This window comes from Trichosurus vulpecula, chromosome 6 (assembly GCF_011100635.1).
Source record: "Trichosurus vulpecula isolate mTriVul1 chromosome 6, mTriVul1.pri, whole genome shotgun sequence".
In the NCBI taxonomy this organism is placed as follows: domain Eukaryota; kingdom Metazoa; phylum Chordata; class Mammalia; order Diprotodontia; family Phalangeridae; genus Trichosurus; species Trichosurus vulpecula.
Genome location: NC_050578.1, coordinates 91,815,511 through 91,830,207, shown reverse-complemented (window position 1 = coordinate 91,830,207; position 14,697 = coordinate 91,815,511).

Below are 14,697 nucleotides of genomic sequence, written 5' to 3'. Positions count from 1 at the left end.
TCTATAAATATAATGGCCCATATTAATAACCAAAACAAAAACTGAATGATTATATCAACAGAATGAGGACAAAGGCTTTTGACAAAATGAATTACCCTTTCAAGATAAAACATTAGAAATCATAAGGAACAACCCATAATAAAGTCATTCTCTAAAACCAAGAGAAAGCTTCATCTATAATGAAAAAAGAAAAAAAAAACCTTTCAATAGAATCAGCAGTAAATCAGGGATGTTCATTGTTATAACTATTGTGTGATATGGTTTTTAGAAATGTTACCTGTAACAGTAGTAGAAGAAAAAGAACTTGAAGGAAAAAGTATAGGCAAAGAAGAAGCAAAGTTTTCACTTTTTGCAGATTATATGATGCTATAAATGAACTTCAGAGATTCAGAAGAGAATATTACAATCTCTCTCCTTGGAAAAGAACCTCAGAGATTCAACTAAAAATTAATAGAAACAATAACTTTAGGAAAGCAGCATGATATCCATTAAATTCACAATATCATTAACTTTTCTGTACATTTCCACCAAAACTGAGCAGAGAGAGAAAGAGAGAGAGAGAGAGAGAGAGCGAGCGAGAAAGAGAGAGAGAGAGAGAGAGAGGAGAGACTTCCATTAAAAAAGCCCTACATAATATAAAATTTATGGGAGTATCTTTACCAAGAAACTCTGAAATTATATAAATAAAACTCCAAAATGTTCTTTATAGCTATAAAAGAATACTTATATAATTGGAGAAATATTAACTACTGTTGATTGGGATATGCTGATGCAATAAAAATTGATAATGCTCTCTAAATTAACTTACAGAACCTGTGACATACCAATCAAACTGCCAAAGGGCTACTATATGGATCTAGATAGATTTATAACACAATCCACCTGGAGGAACGAAAGATCAATAACTTTAAGGAAAATAATGAAAAATGTGGTAATGAACGGGGCCAACTAGTATAAAATCTCAAAGAACTAATTATCCAAAATGGTATTGGTTTAAAAAAGAAAAAATGATCACTTGAACAGATTATGTACCATAGATTTTGAAGCAATTGAAGTACGATAATGTTTAATGAACCAAGGACACAAACTAACTGGATAAGTACTCACTATTTGACAGAAAACTGGGAATATTAGAATATCACAGCAGACTTGGAGAAATTAGGCTTAGATTAAATATCTCAAACATACCACCATAAGCTCCATAACAATATGTAGCCTAGATGTAAAAGGCTATATCATAAACAAATTGGAGAAATAATGAAGGAGGTGCCTTTCACAGTTATGGATACAGGAAAAGTCCTTGACCTAAAGAGAGAACCACAGAAGATAAAATGGATAGTTTTGATCACATAAAATTGAAAGGACTTTGTATAATAAAAATCAATATGGGTAGAATTAGAAGGGAAACCACTATGAGGACTATAATCAAAAAAGATTCATGAAAGAGGGAAAAGACCTATGTTTACAAAAGTATGTATAGGAGCTCTGTTGTGGCAAAGAACTGGAAACAACCAGGGTTTCTGCCATTTGGAGCATTATAGTGTATAGACATAATGTAATCTCTTCCACAATGTGACTTTCCACATGGTGGTTTCGATATGTCACAGATCAGCATAAGAAAGTAAATGGGAATTTTTTGGGAGTTTTGTGGAAGCTGCAGATGACATGCAAAGGCCAGCAGACAACACAGAAAAAAGTTTAGAAACTCAGAAATGCATAAAATATATGTCTAGCATTATATAATATTAACATACTTTATCTTTTAACACCATAATAATTCAGACTTCTTCTCTGGCATGAAGGGAGAGCCAGAAAATTTCATGCAGATTTTCCAGATCATGGGGGTGCCACCCCCTTAGACCTCCGTGATGTAGAAGGGATAATTATATTATTGCATAATAAGAAATAATGCAAAGGAAAGATTTAGAAAAACTGGGGAAAACTTTTAGAACTGATGCTAAATGAAATGAATAGGACCAGGAGAACTGATGGGGTGCTTGTGCTTGGACCCTAATTCTAACATCACATTTTTTCTTAGGCACTGCTTGGGTGCCTGTGCCTGGACTCCAGTTCCAAAATCCACATCTCTCCCTAGCTTCAAAGCATTGGCCCTAGTAGTTCAAGGGCAGCATGCCTTAGCAAAACACTTATCTCTCTTCCTGATACTGCAGCCAGATGCACCTATAGAATTTATTAGTTTGGACTCCCTGTGTATTGCTAATTGGCTGTGGACTGGGACATAACAATATTTACTACTTACTGACCTTCCTGATATGTACCCTAGACATAGTTAAATGTATACTCCCTTGCATTCATGTTGTCTAACAAGACATTTGATGGAAACTACCTGGATATTCCCAGTCAGCCATGACCACTAGTTGATTTAGTGATGTTTCACAGTCACAACCACACCCCCAGGTAGCCCCCGCCTTGGGCTATTTCCCAGTGAATTCTGGGTAAGATACCTGCACAGTAGATACAAAAGTGCATGTTCCTTTAAGAACTGACCACCCCTTAACCACTTCCTAATCCCACCCCAAAACACCTAATTGCCATGTTTCACCCCTAAATCTCTTATAAAACTTTCCTGTACCCATGTAAGGTTGCAGGTTCCCTAAGAACTCTTCCCCACTGTAAAGTATAATAAATCTTTGCCACCTTGATTTAAAGAATGTTTGAGATTGTGAATTAAATCCAGATGGCCCCGACCCTCTCCAGTACTCAGGACACCTTAAGCAGTTAGAGTCTTTAAAGGTGCTCCACCCTCAGGATCCATTCCTAAGCAGTTAGAGTCCCTAAGGATGGGTAAAACCAATTTGATTCCTGAATCACTGGGTTTTTCCCTGTCAACAGAACTATTTATACAATTATCACAACATTATAAAGGAAAACACCTTTGAAAGATTTAAGACTTCTGGGGAGGATTCTGGAAAGATGGCAGTGTAGGTCAGAAAATTCTAAGCTCTCAAGATTTTCCCCAACAAAGGAGATAAAATAGCTCCTCAAGATGAACAAAGTGCAGGTAAAAATAAATAGCAATGGGGCACAGCAGGGGTCTTCCTGGGACAATTGAGAAAATCAGAAAAAAATTCCAGGATTAGGTTTAGTCCCTGCGAAGAGTAAACACCTCCAGGTTAAGGTCCACTTTAACAACAAGCAGCAAGCTCTGCAGTTAGTTGGGTTGAGAGGCTGCTTCAGCCACAGCCACAGGAAGTTTTACCCATGGATAGTGAGGAGAGCTTGGTGTCTGAGCTGGAGAAGATCAAAGGAACCTCTTCTGATAAGGAATGCCAGACCCAGCTCTGCTGCAAAGAGCATGTGCCAGGTGAATGCAGAAGCAGTGTGGCAGAAAGTCCCTGGCTGTAGGTGCTTACAGGAGGTTGGAGGTTTTGCTTTGGTTCCAGGCTAGAGGGGAGAACTGCAGATCTGGAGCAAGAGGCACCATCCCCCATACCCCCGGGCTAGAGGTGATTACAAAAATTAAGCTATTACAACAAAAAATGCTCAGGCAAAGAAGAAAGAATCCAACCACAGAAAGCTATTATGAGGATAGAGAAGATGGGGGTTCACCTTCAGAGGAGGATATTGAAGTAAAGAAACCCCTGTTTACCCCAAAGAGTAATGTCAAATGGTCACCTGCCCAAAAAGAATTCACAGAAGATTTTAAAAAAGACTTTACAAATCAAAATGAAAGAGATCAAGGAAAAACTAAAAAAAAAATAAGAATAATCCAAGAAAAACAAGAAGATTACGAAAGGAAAGTCAGCCAATTAGAAAAGGAGATCCAGAATCTTAAGGAAGAAAATGACACCCTGAAAATTAGAATTGGACAAGGTGAAGCCAGTGAAATTATGAGAGATCAAGAAATAATTAAACAAAACATGAAGAAGGAAAAAAAATGGAAGAGAGGGGGGCATAGCCAAGATGGCGACTGGTAAGCAGGGACTAGCATGAGCTCCGTACCAAGTCCCTCCAAAAACCTATAAAAATGGCTCTGAACCAATTCTAGAATGGCAGAACCCACAAAACAGCAGAGGGAAGCAGGGCTCCAGCCCAGGACAGCCTGGATGGTCTCTGGGTGAGGTCTATCCTACACGGAGCTGGGAGCTGGGAGCTGGGAGCTGAGCCCAGCCGAGCTCAGTGTGAGCTGCGCGGACCAACCAGACTAGGAGCCAGGTGGAGGGGGCCCTAGCGCCCTGAATCAGTGAGCTGTGGCAGTTACCAGACTTCTCAACCCACAAACACCAAAGACTGCGGAGAAGGTTAGTGGGAAAAGCTGCGGGAGTGGAAGGAGTTCGTGGTTCGGCTTCCAGCAGTGGTTCCAGCCCACAGGGCAAAATAGAAATTGAAAGAATCCATCAATTGCCTCCTCAAATAGATCCCAAAAAGAAATCTCCTGGGAATACTGTCGCCAAATTCCAGAGCTCCCAGATCAAGGAGAAAATATTGTAAGCAGCCAGAAAGAAACAATTTGAGTATTGTGGAAACACAATCAGAATAATCCAAGATCTGGCAGCTTCTACATTAAGAGATCGAAGGGCTTGGAATACGATATTCCGATGGTCAATGGAGCTAGGATTAAAACCTAGAATCACCTACCCAGCAAAACTGAGTATCATGCTCCAAGGCAAAATATGGATTTTCAATAAAATAGAGGACTTTCAAGCTTTCTCAGTGAAAAGACCAGAACTGAATAGAAAATTTGACTTTCAAACACAAGAATCAAGAGAAGCATGAACAGGTAATCAAGAAAAAGAACAAGAAAAAGAAATTGCAAGGGACTTACTAAAGGTGCACTGTTTTGTTGACATTCCTACGTGGAAAGATGACAAGTATGATTCATGAGACCTCAGTATTAGGGTAGCTGAAGGGAATATGCATACATATATGTTTATGTATATATATGGGTGAATGTGTATGTATGTATATATCTGTGTGTGTGTGTGTGTGTGTGTGTGTGTGTGTGTGTGTGTGTGTATATATATATATATATAGAGAGAGAGAGAGAGAGAGAGAGAAAGAGTGGACACAGGGTGAGTTGAAGATGAAGGGAAGACATCTAAAAGAAATAAAATCAAATTAAGGGATGAGAGAGGAACATACTGAGAGAGGGAGATAAGGAGAGATAAAATGGGGTGGATTATCTCACATAAAGGTGGCAAGAGGAAGCAGTTCTGTGGGAGGAGGGGAGAGGGCAGATGAGGGGGGAATGAGTGAACCTTGCTCTCAGCAGATTTGGCCTAAGGAGGGAATACCATACATACCCATTGGGGAATCTTACCCCACAGGAAAGAAGAGGGAAGAAGATAAAAAAGGGGGGGATGATGGAGGGGAGGGCTGATGGGGGTGGAGGTAGTCAAAAACAAACACTTTGGAAAGGGGACAGGGTCAAGGAAGAAAATTCAATAAAGGGGGATGGGTTGGGAAGGAGCAAAATATAGTTAGTCTTTCACAACATGAGTATTGTGGAAGGGTTATACATAATGATACACATGTGGCCTATGTTGAATTGCTTGACTTCTTAGGGAGGGTGGGTAGGAAGGGAAGAGGGGAGAGAATTTGGAACTCAAAGTTTTAAAAACAGATGTTCAAAAGCAAAAAAAAAGTTTTTGCATGCAACTAGAAAATAAGATACACAGGCAATGGGGTGCAGAAATTTATCTTGTCCTACAAGAAAGGAAGGGAAAAGGGGATGGGAGGGGAGTGGGGTGACAGAGGGGAGGGCTGACTGGGGAACAGGGCAACCACAATATACGCCATCTTGGAGTGGGGGGAGGGTAGAAATGGGGAGAAAATTTGTAATTCAAACTCTTGTGAAAATAAATGCTGAAAACTAAATATGTTAAATAAATAAATTTAAAAAAATGGAAGAGAAAGTGGAACATATCATAAGAAAACTGATCTGGAGAACAGATCAAGAAGAGAAAACATAAAAATAATCAGACTAACTGAAGCTATGACCAAAAAATAATCTTGACACAATGATACAATAAATAATTAAAGAAAATTGTCCTGAAGCATTAGAAGAGGGGAGAGTAGAAACAGAGAAAAAAATCCAAAAGAGATCCTAAGAGTAAAACTCATTACAAGGGATACAATAAGGGCAAACCATTTATTTTTTATATATGTAAAATGCAAAATGTATGTTTAAGATTCTTATTAATAATTGGGTAGCTCATAAGAAAGATTGGGTTAAACTTGAGTTTGATATGAATTTAAAAAGTAAAACCATTTAGGAACAGCTAAAAAGAGTAATTACAGTTATCTTAAAACTTCTGACTAATGCTATGACCAGTCATGGCTCTAGGAGACTAATGCCTCATTCTTCTTGGTAGAGAGATAAATTCCCTTCAACTACCCTAATACTGAGAAAGGTCTCATGAGTTACAAATGTCATCTTTCCATGTAGGAATGTAAACAAAACAGTTCAACTTTATTAAGTCCCTTACAATTTCTCTTTCCTGTTTAACTTTGCATGCTTCTCTTAACTATTGTATTCGAAAGTCAAATTTTCTATTCAGCTCTGGTCTTTTCATCAAGAATGTATGAAAGTCCTCTATTTCACTGAAAATCCATTTTTCCCCTGCAGTATTATACTTAGTTTTGCTACGTAGGAGATTCTTGGTTTTAATCCTAGCTCCTTTGACCTCTGGAATATCATATTCCAAGCCCTTTGATCCCTTAGTGTAAAAGCTGCTAGATCTTGTTTTGTCCTGATTATGTTTCCACAATACTTGAACTGTTTCTTTCTGGCTGCTTGCATTATTTTCTCCTGGACCTGGGAATTCTGGAATTTGGCTACAATATTCCTAGTAGTTTTCCTTTTGGGATTTTTTTTCCCAGAGGCCATTGGTAGATTCTTTCCATTTCTGTTTTACCTTCTGGTTCTAGAATATCAGGGCAGTTTTTCTTGATAATTTCTTGAAAGATGATGTCTAGGCTCTTTTTTTTGATCATGGCTGTCAGGTAGTCCATTGATTTTTAAATTACTTCTCCTGGATGTATTTTCCAGGTCAGTGGTTTTTCCAATGAGATATTTCACATTGTCTTCCATTTTTTCATTCTTCTGGTTCTGTTTTATAATTTCTTGATTTCTCATAAAGTCATTAGCTTCCATTTGCTCCATTCTAATTTTTAAGGAATTATTTTCTTCAGTATTTTTTTGGGTCTTCTTTAGCAAGTTGTTGGCTCATTTTTTCTTGATTTTCTTGCATCATTCTCATTTCTCCTTCCAATTTTTCCTCTACTTCTCTTACTTGATTTTCAAAGTCCTTTTTGAGCTCTTCCATGGCCTGAGACCAATTCATATTTTTCTTGGAGGCTTTTGATGTAGGCTCTTTGACTGCTGACTTCTTCTGGTTGTATGTTTTGATCTTCTTTGTTACCAAAATAAGATTCTATAGTCTGAGGTTTTTTTTACAATCTGCTCATTTTCCAAGCCAATTACTTGACTTTTCAAATCTTTACCTGTTACACCCAAATTGAAGCCTACCATTAATCCCCTTTTATATTTTTGTCTTTGTCCTTGTCCTATACTCTGTAATGGCTTGAAACAGCTTAAGGCACAGTTCTGGGTAGATTGCCCAAGGCTAATCCCCTGAACCCCTTTTTCCATGAATCAGCCTTATGTGCAAGTATCAGTCCCAGGGTACGGTACAAGTTTATCTTAAGGAAGGACTACCCTGTTACCAAATAGGGTCCCCACACCCTGGGTTATGGTGTAACTGTTCCGCTGACCAAGCTAGGTCAAGCTAGGTCCCTCCACCCAGAACAAAACTGACCAAACAGGAGGTACAGATGTCCCCCACCCTTCACCCAGAACATGACCCCGGCCTGTTCTGGGGAATTCCACTGCCCCTTGCCCCATGTTCCTCCACCCTGTACCCTCCACCCTGTTCTAGGAAGCTGATCACGACCTAGGAGGGACCCCCATGTCACAAGAGGTTTGCACCCCTGTACCCTTGCGCCATATTCCAAAAAATAGCCCTGTGCTATGGGTATAACCAATGACTGATCTTTGCTTCAGTACGTCATTGCTTCTGCTAGCGACCCTCCCTAGTTGTGTAATTGTGGTTTTTGCCTTTATAGGGCTTGTAGTCCCTCAGTTCAGGACTGCCTTATTTGAGTGTATACTCCAGGTAGTTGTGCCGCCCAAGCAATAAATCCACGCTTAAAATTTACCTCAAACCCAGGTCTCGTCTTGCTGTTATTTTCTGCACAACATGCCAAGGTAGGACTCTCCTTCCAGAGTGGAGAGTTCTCTGTCCCAAGCTTCTGGGGTTTCACAATGCTGTTTTCAGAGCTACTTCTTGGCACCTGTAAATTTTCAGTTCTTCTGAGGAGTCATGATCCAGTGAGAGGTGTTTACTCCCTTCTTGGCCTGTGCTCTGGTCTGTGAGTGATTTCAAGCATTCTTTTCTGCCATGTAACTACCATTAGGACTGCCTCTCCACAGCACCCCAAACTCTGCCACACCAGCATTCCTCCTCCCCCCAGGACTGCAACCCAGATCCAAGCAGGGCAAAGGAAGAGAACCCTGCCTCAGCAAAGAGATCCCTGTACTCTGCCTCTGATCAGCCACTGGATTCCCCCCACCATCTGTGGGCCTGGAGCTCTGGAAGCAGTTGCCACTGCTTCTGCTGCTGCTGCTGCAGTTGCTGCTGCTATAGCCACCTCCACTGCCCTGGGGCTGGGGCCAGACTGCACCCTTCTCTCACCCAGGTCCAACACACTTTTTCACTCTGACCTGCTAAGTTGTCTTTGATGTTTGTGGGTTGAGAAGTCTGGAGACCACCACAGCTCAGTGATTCAGGGACATGAGGCCTGCTCCACCCTGGTCTGCTCTGGCCTGGTCTGTCCTGGCATGGCCCAAGCTTGGCTGTGCTCTGCTCCCAGAATGGTGTGATAGAGCCCTCCCAGTGACCATCCAGGCTGTCCTGGGCTGGAGACTTGTTTCACTCTGTCATTTCATGGGTTCTGTAGCTCTAGAATATGTTTAGAGTAATTTTTTACAGGTGTTTGGAAGGATTTAGGGGAGAGCTTAAGTGAGTCTCTGCTTTCATGCGGCCATCTTGGCTCCCACTGGCCCTGGACATTTTACATGATACTCTCCTAAATGGTCAAGGGAATCCTGATGCTTGAGGGGGAGATTTTGATGTGAAAGCTTTGAGTGGGAGAGATATTTCTCTTCCAAGTAAGAGACTCATAGTTCCAGATTTTTTCTGGGACTGATTCTAGAAACATGAAGAGGAAGAGACTTTAGAAGCTGAAGACATGGAGGGGAAGCTGACTCTCTAATGCGTCTGATTTCTAGTTTGCCTTCTAGAGATTTCAGGGACTTTTCTCTTGTTTGAATTGACATGTCATCTTTCCCCTATATATAGCACTCATTCACTTAATGCATTTTCTGGTATTTTGTAATTTGTATAATTTCGCCTGCTTCTTTTTGGTATTTACTTGGCTGAATGGGTACTCACTATTCATTATTTATGTTGGTCTTTTGTGGTGGGGAGACAAACTGGTGAGTATAATTTAAAGGCTACTTTCCCTTTTAAGAGCAATTTAAGAAGTGGCTTTTGTATTGAACCTATCATACATAGATAAGCAATGTTTGGGGGAACAAATAATAAGAAGAATAGAGAGAGGCTAGACTAATGATGTCCCAGGAGTTTACCAGTTTATCTCCCCTAGCCATGGTGTTGGCTCTCCTCTCATTAGAGATGGTCCAGACCCCATGTCATATCTATTAATGTCCCCTGTAAGCCATATTGAAACAAGTCAAGAGGACATGAATATTATACACAGGCAACACACACCTTATACCGGGCGTAATAATTAATATTTCCATGGCACTTTGAAGTCTTCAGAGTCTTGGGAATACACTCATTCATTTGAAATTCACTGCAACTCCAGAAGGAGAGTCCGAAAGTATTATTTTTTTCTAACTTTACAGATTAGTAAACTGAGGTTCAGAAATAGTAATTTTCCCATCGTTGACCACCTAGTGAATGTTAGAAGTAAAATTCTGGAATCCAATCTATGCTTTACTGGAGGTAAATGATATACCTGTGAAATTTAAAAATTCATCTTAGGTGTTTTTTTTTTTTGCAACTACATTCACATATAGCCAATTTTTGTACTTGATAGAAAGTGGAATATATACTTTCTACTACCTTAAATATAGTAGACCCTGGTATACAGAATGAGAAAAAAGGAACCCATCTAGGTTTGTGATGAAGGCTAGGCTAGAAAAGAAGTAAACAGCTTCTTCCATGTGAACTCAGGGATTACAAAGCCTGTGCTTAGGGCTTTCCCAACACACCCAACGTTGTTCGGAAAGATAGTTTGCCTTATAGACAGCTGCTAGGAGCAGCCCATCCATCTCCCTCTCCCTTCTCTATAGCACAGCACAGATGGGAAATGGGGAGGAGGGAGGAACCAAGGGGATGGCTGAGGAGATTCCTTCTTCCCTGCACATACTGCTTGGTGTATGGGAAGTTTCAATGCTTTCTGTCCCTGAAGTGCTTCCATCACTTATAATGATTGTACATTTCATTTTAAGCTAATGATTTTAGGTAGTGTTGCCTTATAAATTGTTGTATGTATGTATATATGGATACACATACATGCATATAAAATTAAATAAACCCTCTTGGTCTCACCTTAGCTTAAAAAAAACAGAGGGCGGATTGATAAGCTCTTCTGGGCTTTCCCCCTTCATTGTGGGTTGTTTTCCTTTCTATCACTTTTGCATGAATATAATGAAGTATCTGGATTACATTTGAATCTATTTTCAGTTATGTCTGGAACAGTGAATGTTCTCCCTGAATCATCAGATGTCAGTGGCCCTGTATGATCTGTATATAGCAGAAAAAGCAGAACATTGCTTATATTCTATTATTTTGTACAATACTTGGATTTTTTCTTGAATATATTTGTATGAAAATTCTCACTTTGCCTGTAAAGTTATCATATGATGAGAAAATGTGTTTATCTAAACATAATTTTACTTTGATACTTTGGTTGCATGATGTCAACAATGCAGGTGCTTCTTCCACCTTAGCACATCTCAACACATTTACACTTTCTCGTCCCATATAATTCTTGTCCATACCCTTCTATATGATCTCCATAAAGGATCTGCCCAGTGGGATATAATTATTTTTCTAGTCATTTTTAATATTTCATGGTTAAGAGCAATGTAATAGTCTAGCTATTCATCCATTACCTTTCTTCTTATCTTTGATGGTAAAGAGCAAATATCATAGGATTTAGATTAGGAAGGAACTCGCAGACCACCTAGTTCTCTTCTCTCATTTTACAGGGAGGAAACTGAGTCCAAGGGAAGTTAAGTGACTTGTCCAAAGTCACACAGGTAGTAATTGTTGTGAGCAGATGTTGAACCCAGATCTTCTGACTTTTGAGACATTTCTTTTTTCTATTGTGCCATATGTCTTTGAGGATGCTAAGGAATGTTTATAAAATGTTGGAGCTAGAAGGAATCGCAAAGATTATCTGGTCCAGGCTTCTAATTATACAGATGAGGAAACTGAAGCCAAGAGAGGTTAATTTACTTGCTCAATATTATGTCCTTTTTACTACTTCTAATTCTTGTATGCAGGTTATCTTTGATAATATATCATAAGCTATAGTATACTTTCTTTTAAAGTACCATTAAAAAATCTTAAAACGATGGTCTTTCAAAATTGATCTAAGTTAATGGTAAATCTTTTTAGTACAAAAGTTCACAAAGATTTGGATGTGAGCAATAGTAGAGGGAAATAAGAATGGGTCACCAAGCATGAGCTAAAGAAAAAAATTCCATCATGAATATATAGAATAGACTTTAAAAAGAAAAGAACTAAATGGTTTGGAAGGCAGCCAGGTGGTACAGTAGAATGCTGGGCCTGAAGTCAGGAAGATGAGTCTTCCAGAGTTCAAATCTGCCCTCAGATACTTACTAGCTATGTGATCCTAGGCAAGTTGCTTAACCCTGTTTCCCTCAGTTCCTTACCTGTAAAATGAACTGGAGAAGAAAATCTCAAACCATTCTGGTATCTTTGTAAAAAAACCCAAATGGGGTCATGGAGAGTCAGACAAGAATGAAAATGAACAACAACAACAACCAGAACCACTACCACCGCCACTACCACCGCAAACAACAACAATAATAACCAGAAATATCACCCCCCCAACAACAACAACAACAACTACTACTACTACTACTACTACTACTACTACTACAGAACCACTACTACCACCAGTACCACCACAAACAACAACAATAATAACCAGAACCATCACACCCCCCCCAAACAACAACAACAACAGCAAGAAGTTCAGATCTAAAAATTACATGGGCATATTATAAGTAGAAACCACCTTTTGTTATTAATGCTATTTGGGGTCTGATGCCAAATTAATTACTTGGCAATTGCTTCCTTACCTCTCCCATGTCTCCCAATACTAGAAATTCCTTAAGGATAGGAATTGTTTTATTTTAATCTTGTTATCCCTACCTAGTACCTTGGACAGTATCTCGTACATAGTAGGCATCAAAAAAATTGGTTGATTTGAATTGGATTGCTGTCTCTGCCTTGTTTGCAAACTCTTGTTGAATTTATAGGGACTCCAGTTGAATATTTAAGGCATCCTCTTATTTTTTCACGTGTATTGCCCTAACTAGATTATAAGCTCTTAGAGAGCTGAGCCAAGGTCTAATTTTCCTTTTCTGCTCATTACACGAGTTAGCACAGTAACAGGTAAGTGTCTGGCAAATATTTTTTTTAACTAGTCGTGAAATTGACTTGAGAGAAAAATTAATTGGTTGAACCGATCATTTTCTTTTTGGTAGTACATACATAGCATATTAACTAATGACAATATTTATATTAAGCAATAGAGGGCAAAACTTTGCTAAGTCATTCATAATGACAGTATATAACTTTTTTGTAGTTTGCTGAGTATCTTTGAAGTAGCTCAGTAAGTAATATTGTGTATTGTATAAGTATAATTTGGTATACTAAGTAATGGCAAGATGACCCATTGATGGATTGGTTCTGCATGCAAACTCCAATTAGGAAAACATCTCTTAGAGTTCTTTCCCTTGCCCACACCCAACCTTGTGATTTGCCAAAAACTCTTAACAAGCAAAGACCTATGGCAAGTAATGTATTGGTACAAATGTTGCTCAATGAGTGTCTCTCATGATTTGTTTGTTTCTAGGGGGCCCTATTAAGCTTTGTTTCCCTTAGTTGGGCTGTTAAAAAGTGTTTGTCAACTTCGGCTGTCATCACAAAACAAAATAACTGACTGATCACGCAGAAATATTACTATTGAGAGACATAGCTGGTTACTGAATGCCCTGTACTGTATTTGTGTAGGATTTTAAAGTTTTGGCACCCTGTCAATTTTATTTTATGGTCAGCAGTCATAAACTCTTGTTGAAAGAAAGGTTTCATTTTCTTTTATATGGAAAAGCTAAATCTGAAGTACCAAGCATCCAAATCCTGAGAGCCCTATCTTTCTCCATGCTTTTGAACATTTATATATTTGTGTCTTGTAGTACATTAAATGTTTAAATATACTCAGAGGTTGAAAAGCTATTTTAGAGAAATATTAGTAAATGTGGAGATGAAAGTAGAAGTGAAACTTTGTTTTAAGTCAGTCCATCCAGTTCACTTTATCTTGAGCCTGCAGAATTGATTTCCATTTGTTACAGGTTCATGCCTGGGACATAAGGATCATAAGGATGGCATTCTTTTTTAGGCATATAAAAAAGAGAGAAGAAAACACTTTCCTTCTTTCCTTTCTTTTTTTCCTTTGACACTGCTCATACTTCCTTAAAACAAAAAATACACTTAATTATTATTCCCATCTTCCTTAGAAATAAGTCGTACCATCTCTTGTTTTTGCTGATGGGTTTCAAATTGTTCTTACAATACCTAACAGCTTGTGTGACATTGTCACTTAACCTTTTTGAGCCTCAGTTTCCTCATCTGTAAAATGTGAATAATTACATTGTAATATCTACTTCACAGGGTGGTTATAAGGCCCAATTAAATAATGTATATAAAGCTTAGAGCAGTACAGAAGTGTCTGTGGTTATCGGACTTTCTCCATAAGGTATTTAATTTGCTGCCTGTATTTTCCATTGGTTCATTATATTTGGATTTTCCAACTCTTCCTTGCCATTTGAATTTTAGTGTATGTTATATAGTGACATTTCTGGGTTGCTCTATAAGAGGACAGAACTCATGGATCTTATTTTTAACATAAGATCATATTTTTTACAAGGTGGTCAAAAGGGCCAAGAGCTCAGGATTGCCCCCACCCCACTACCATATACTGAATATCTTCAGAGTATTAAATATATCACCAATTTAAGGAAAAGATTCCCTACTCTTTAAACAAAAATAAATAGCAGATATCCTTTATAAATGGGTTCAGTCTTGTAAGGGGTGAGATAAAATTTGTTCCAGGGAGTTGTGCTACTTCCTCTTCCCATCTTGGAAGCAGCAAACATGCACCTTGGTCAACTCTCTTTAGATCCGTTAGAGAACTTTGAAGAAAGCCAGATTGGGTGTTAGGGCAAGGAATTCCGCAACAGAAATTCATTATTGAAATATATTTCATAAGGAGAATGATTATAATTTGTTCATTTTTTTCTTTCTTCATTTTCTCTTTTGCAGTAAATCA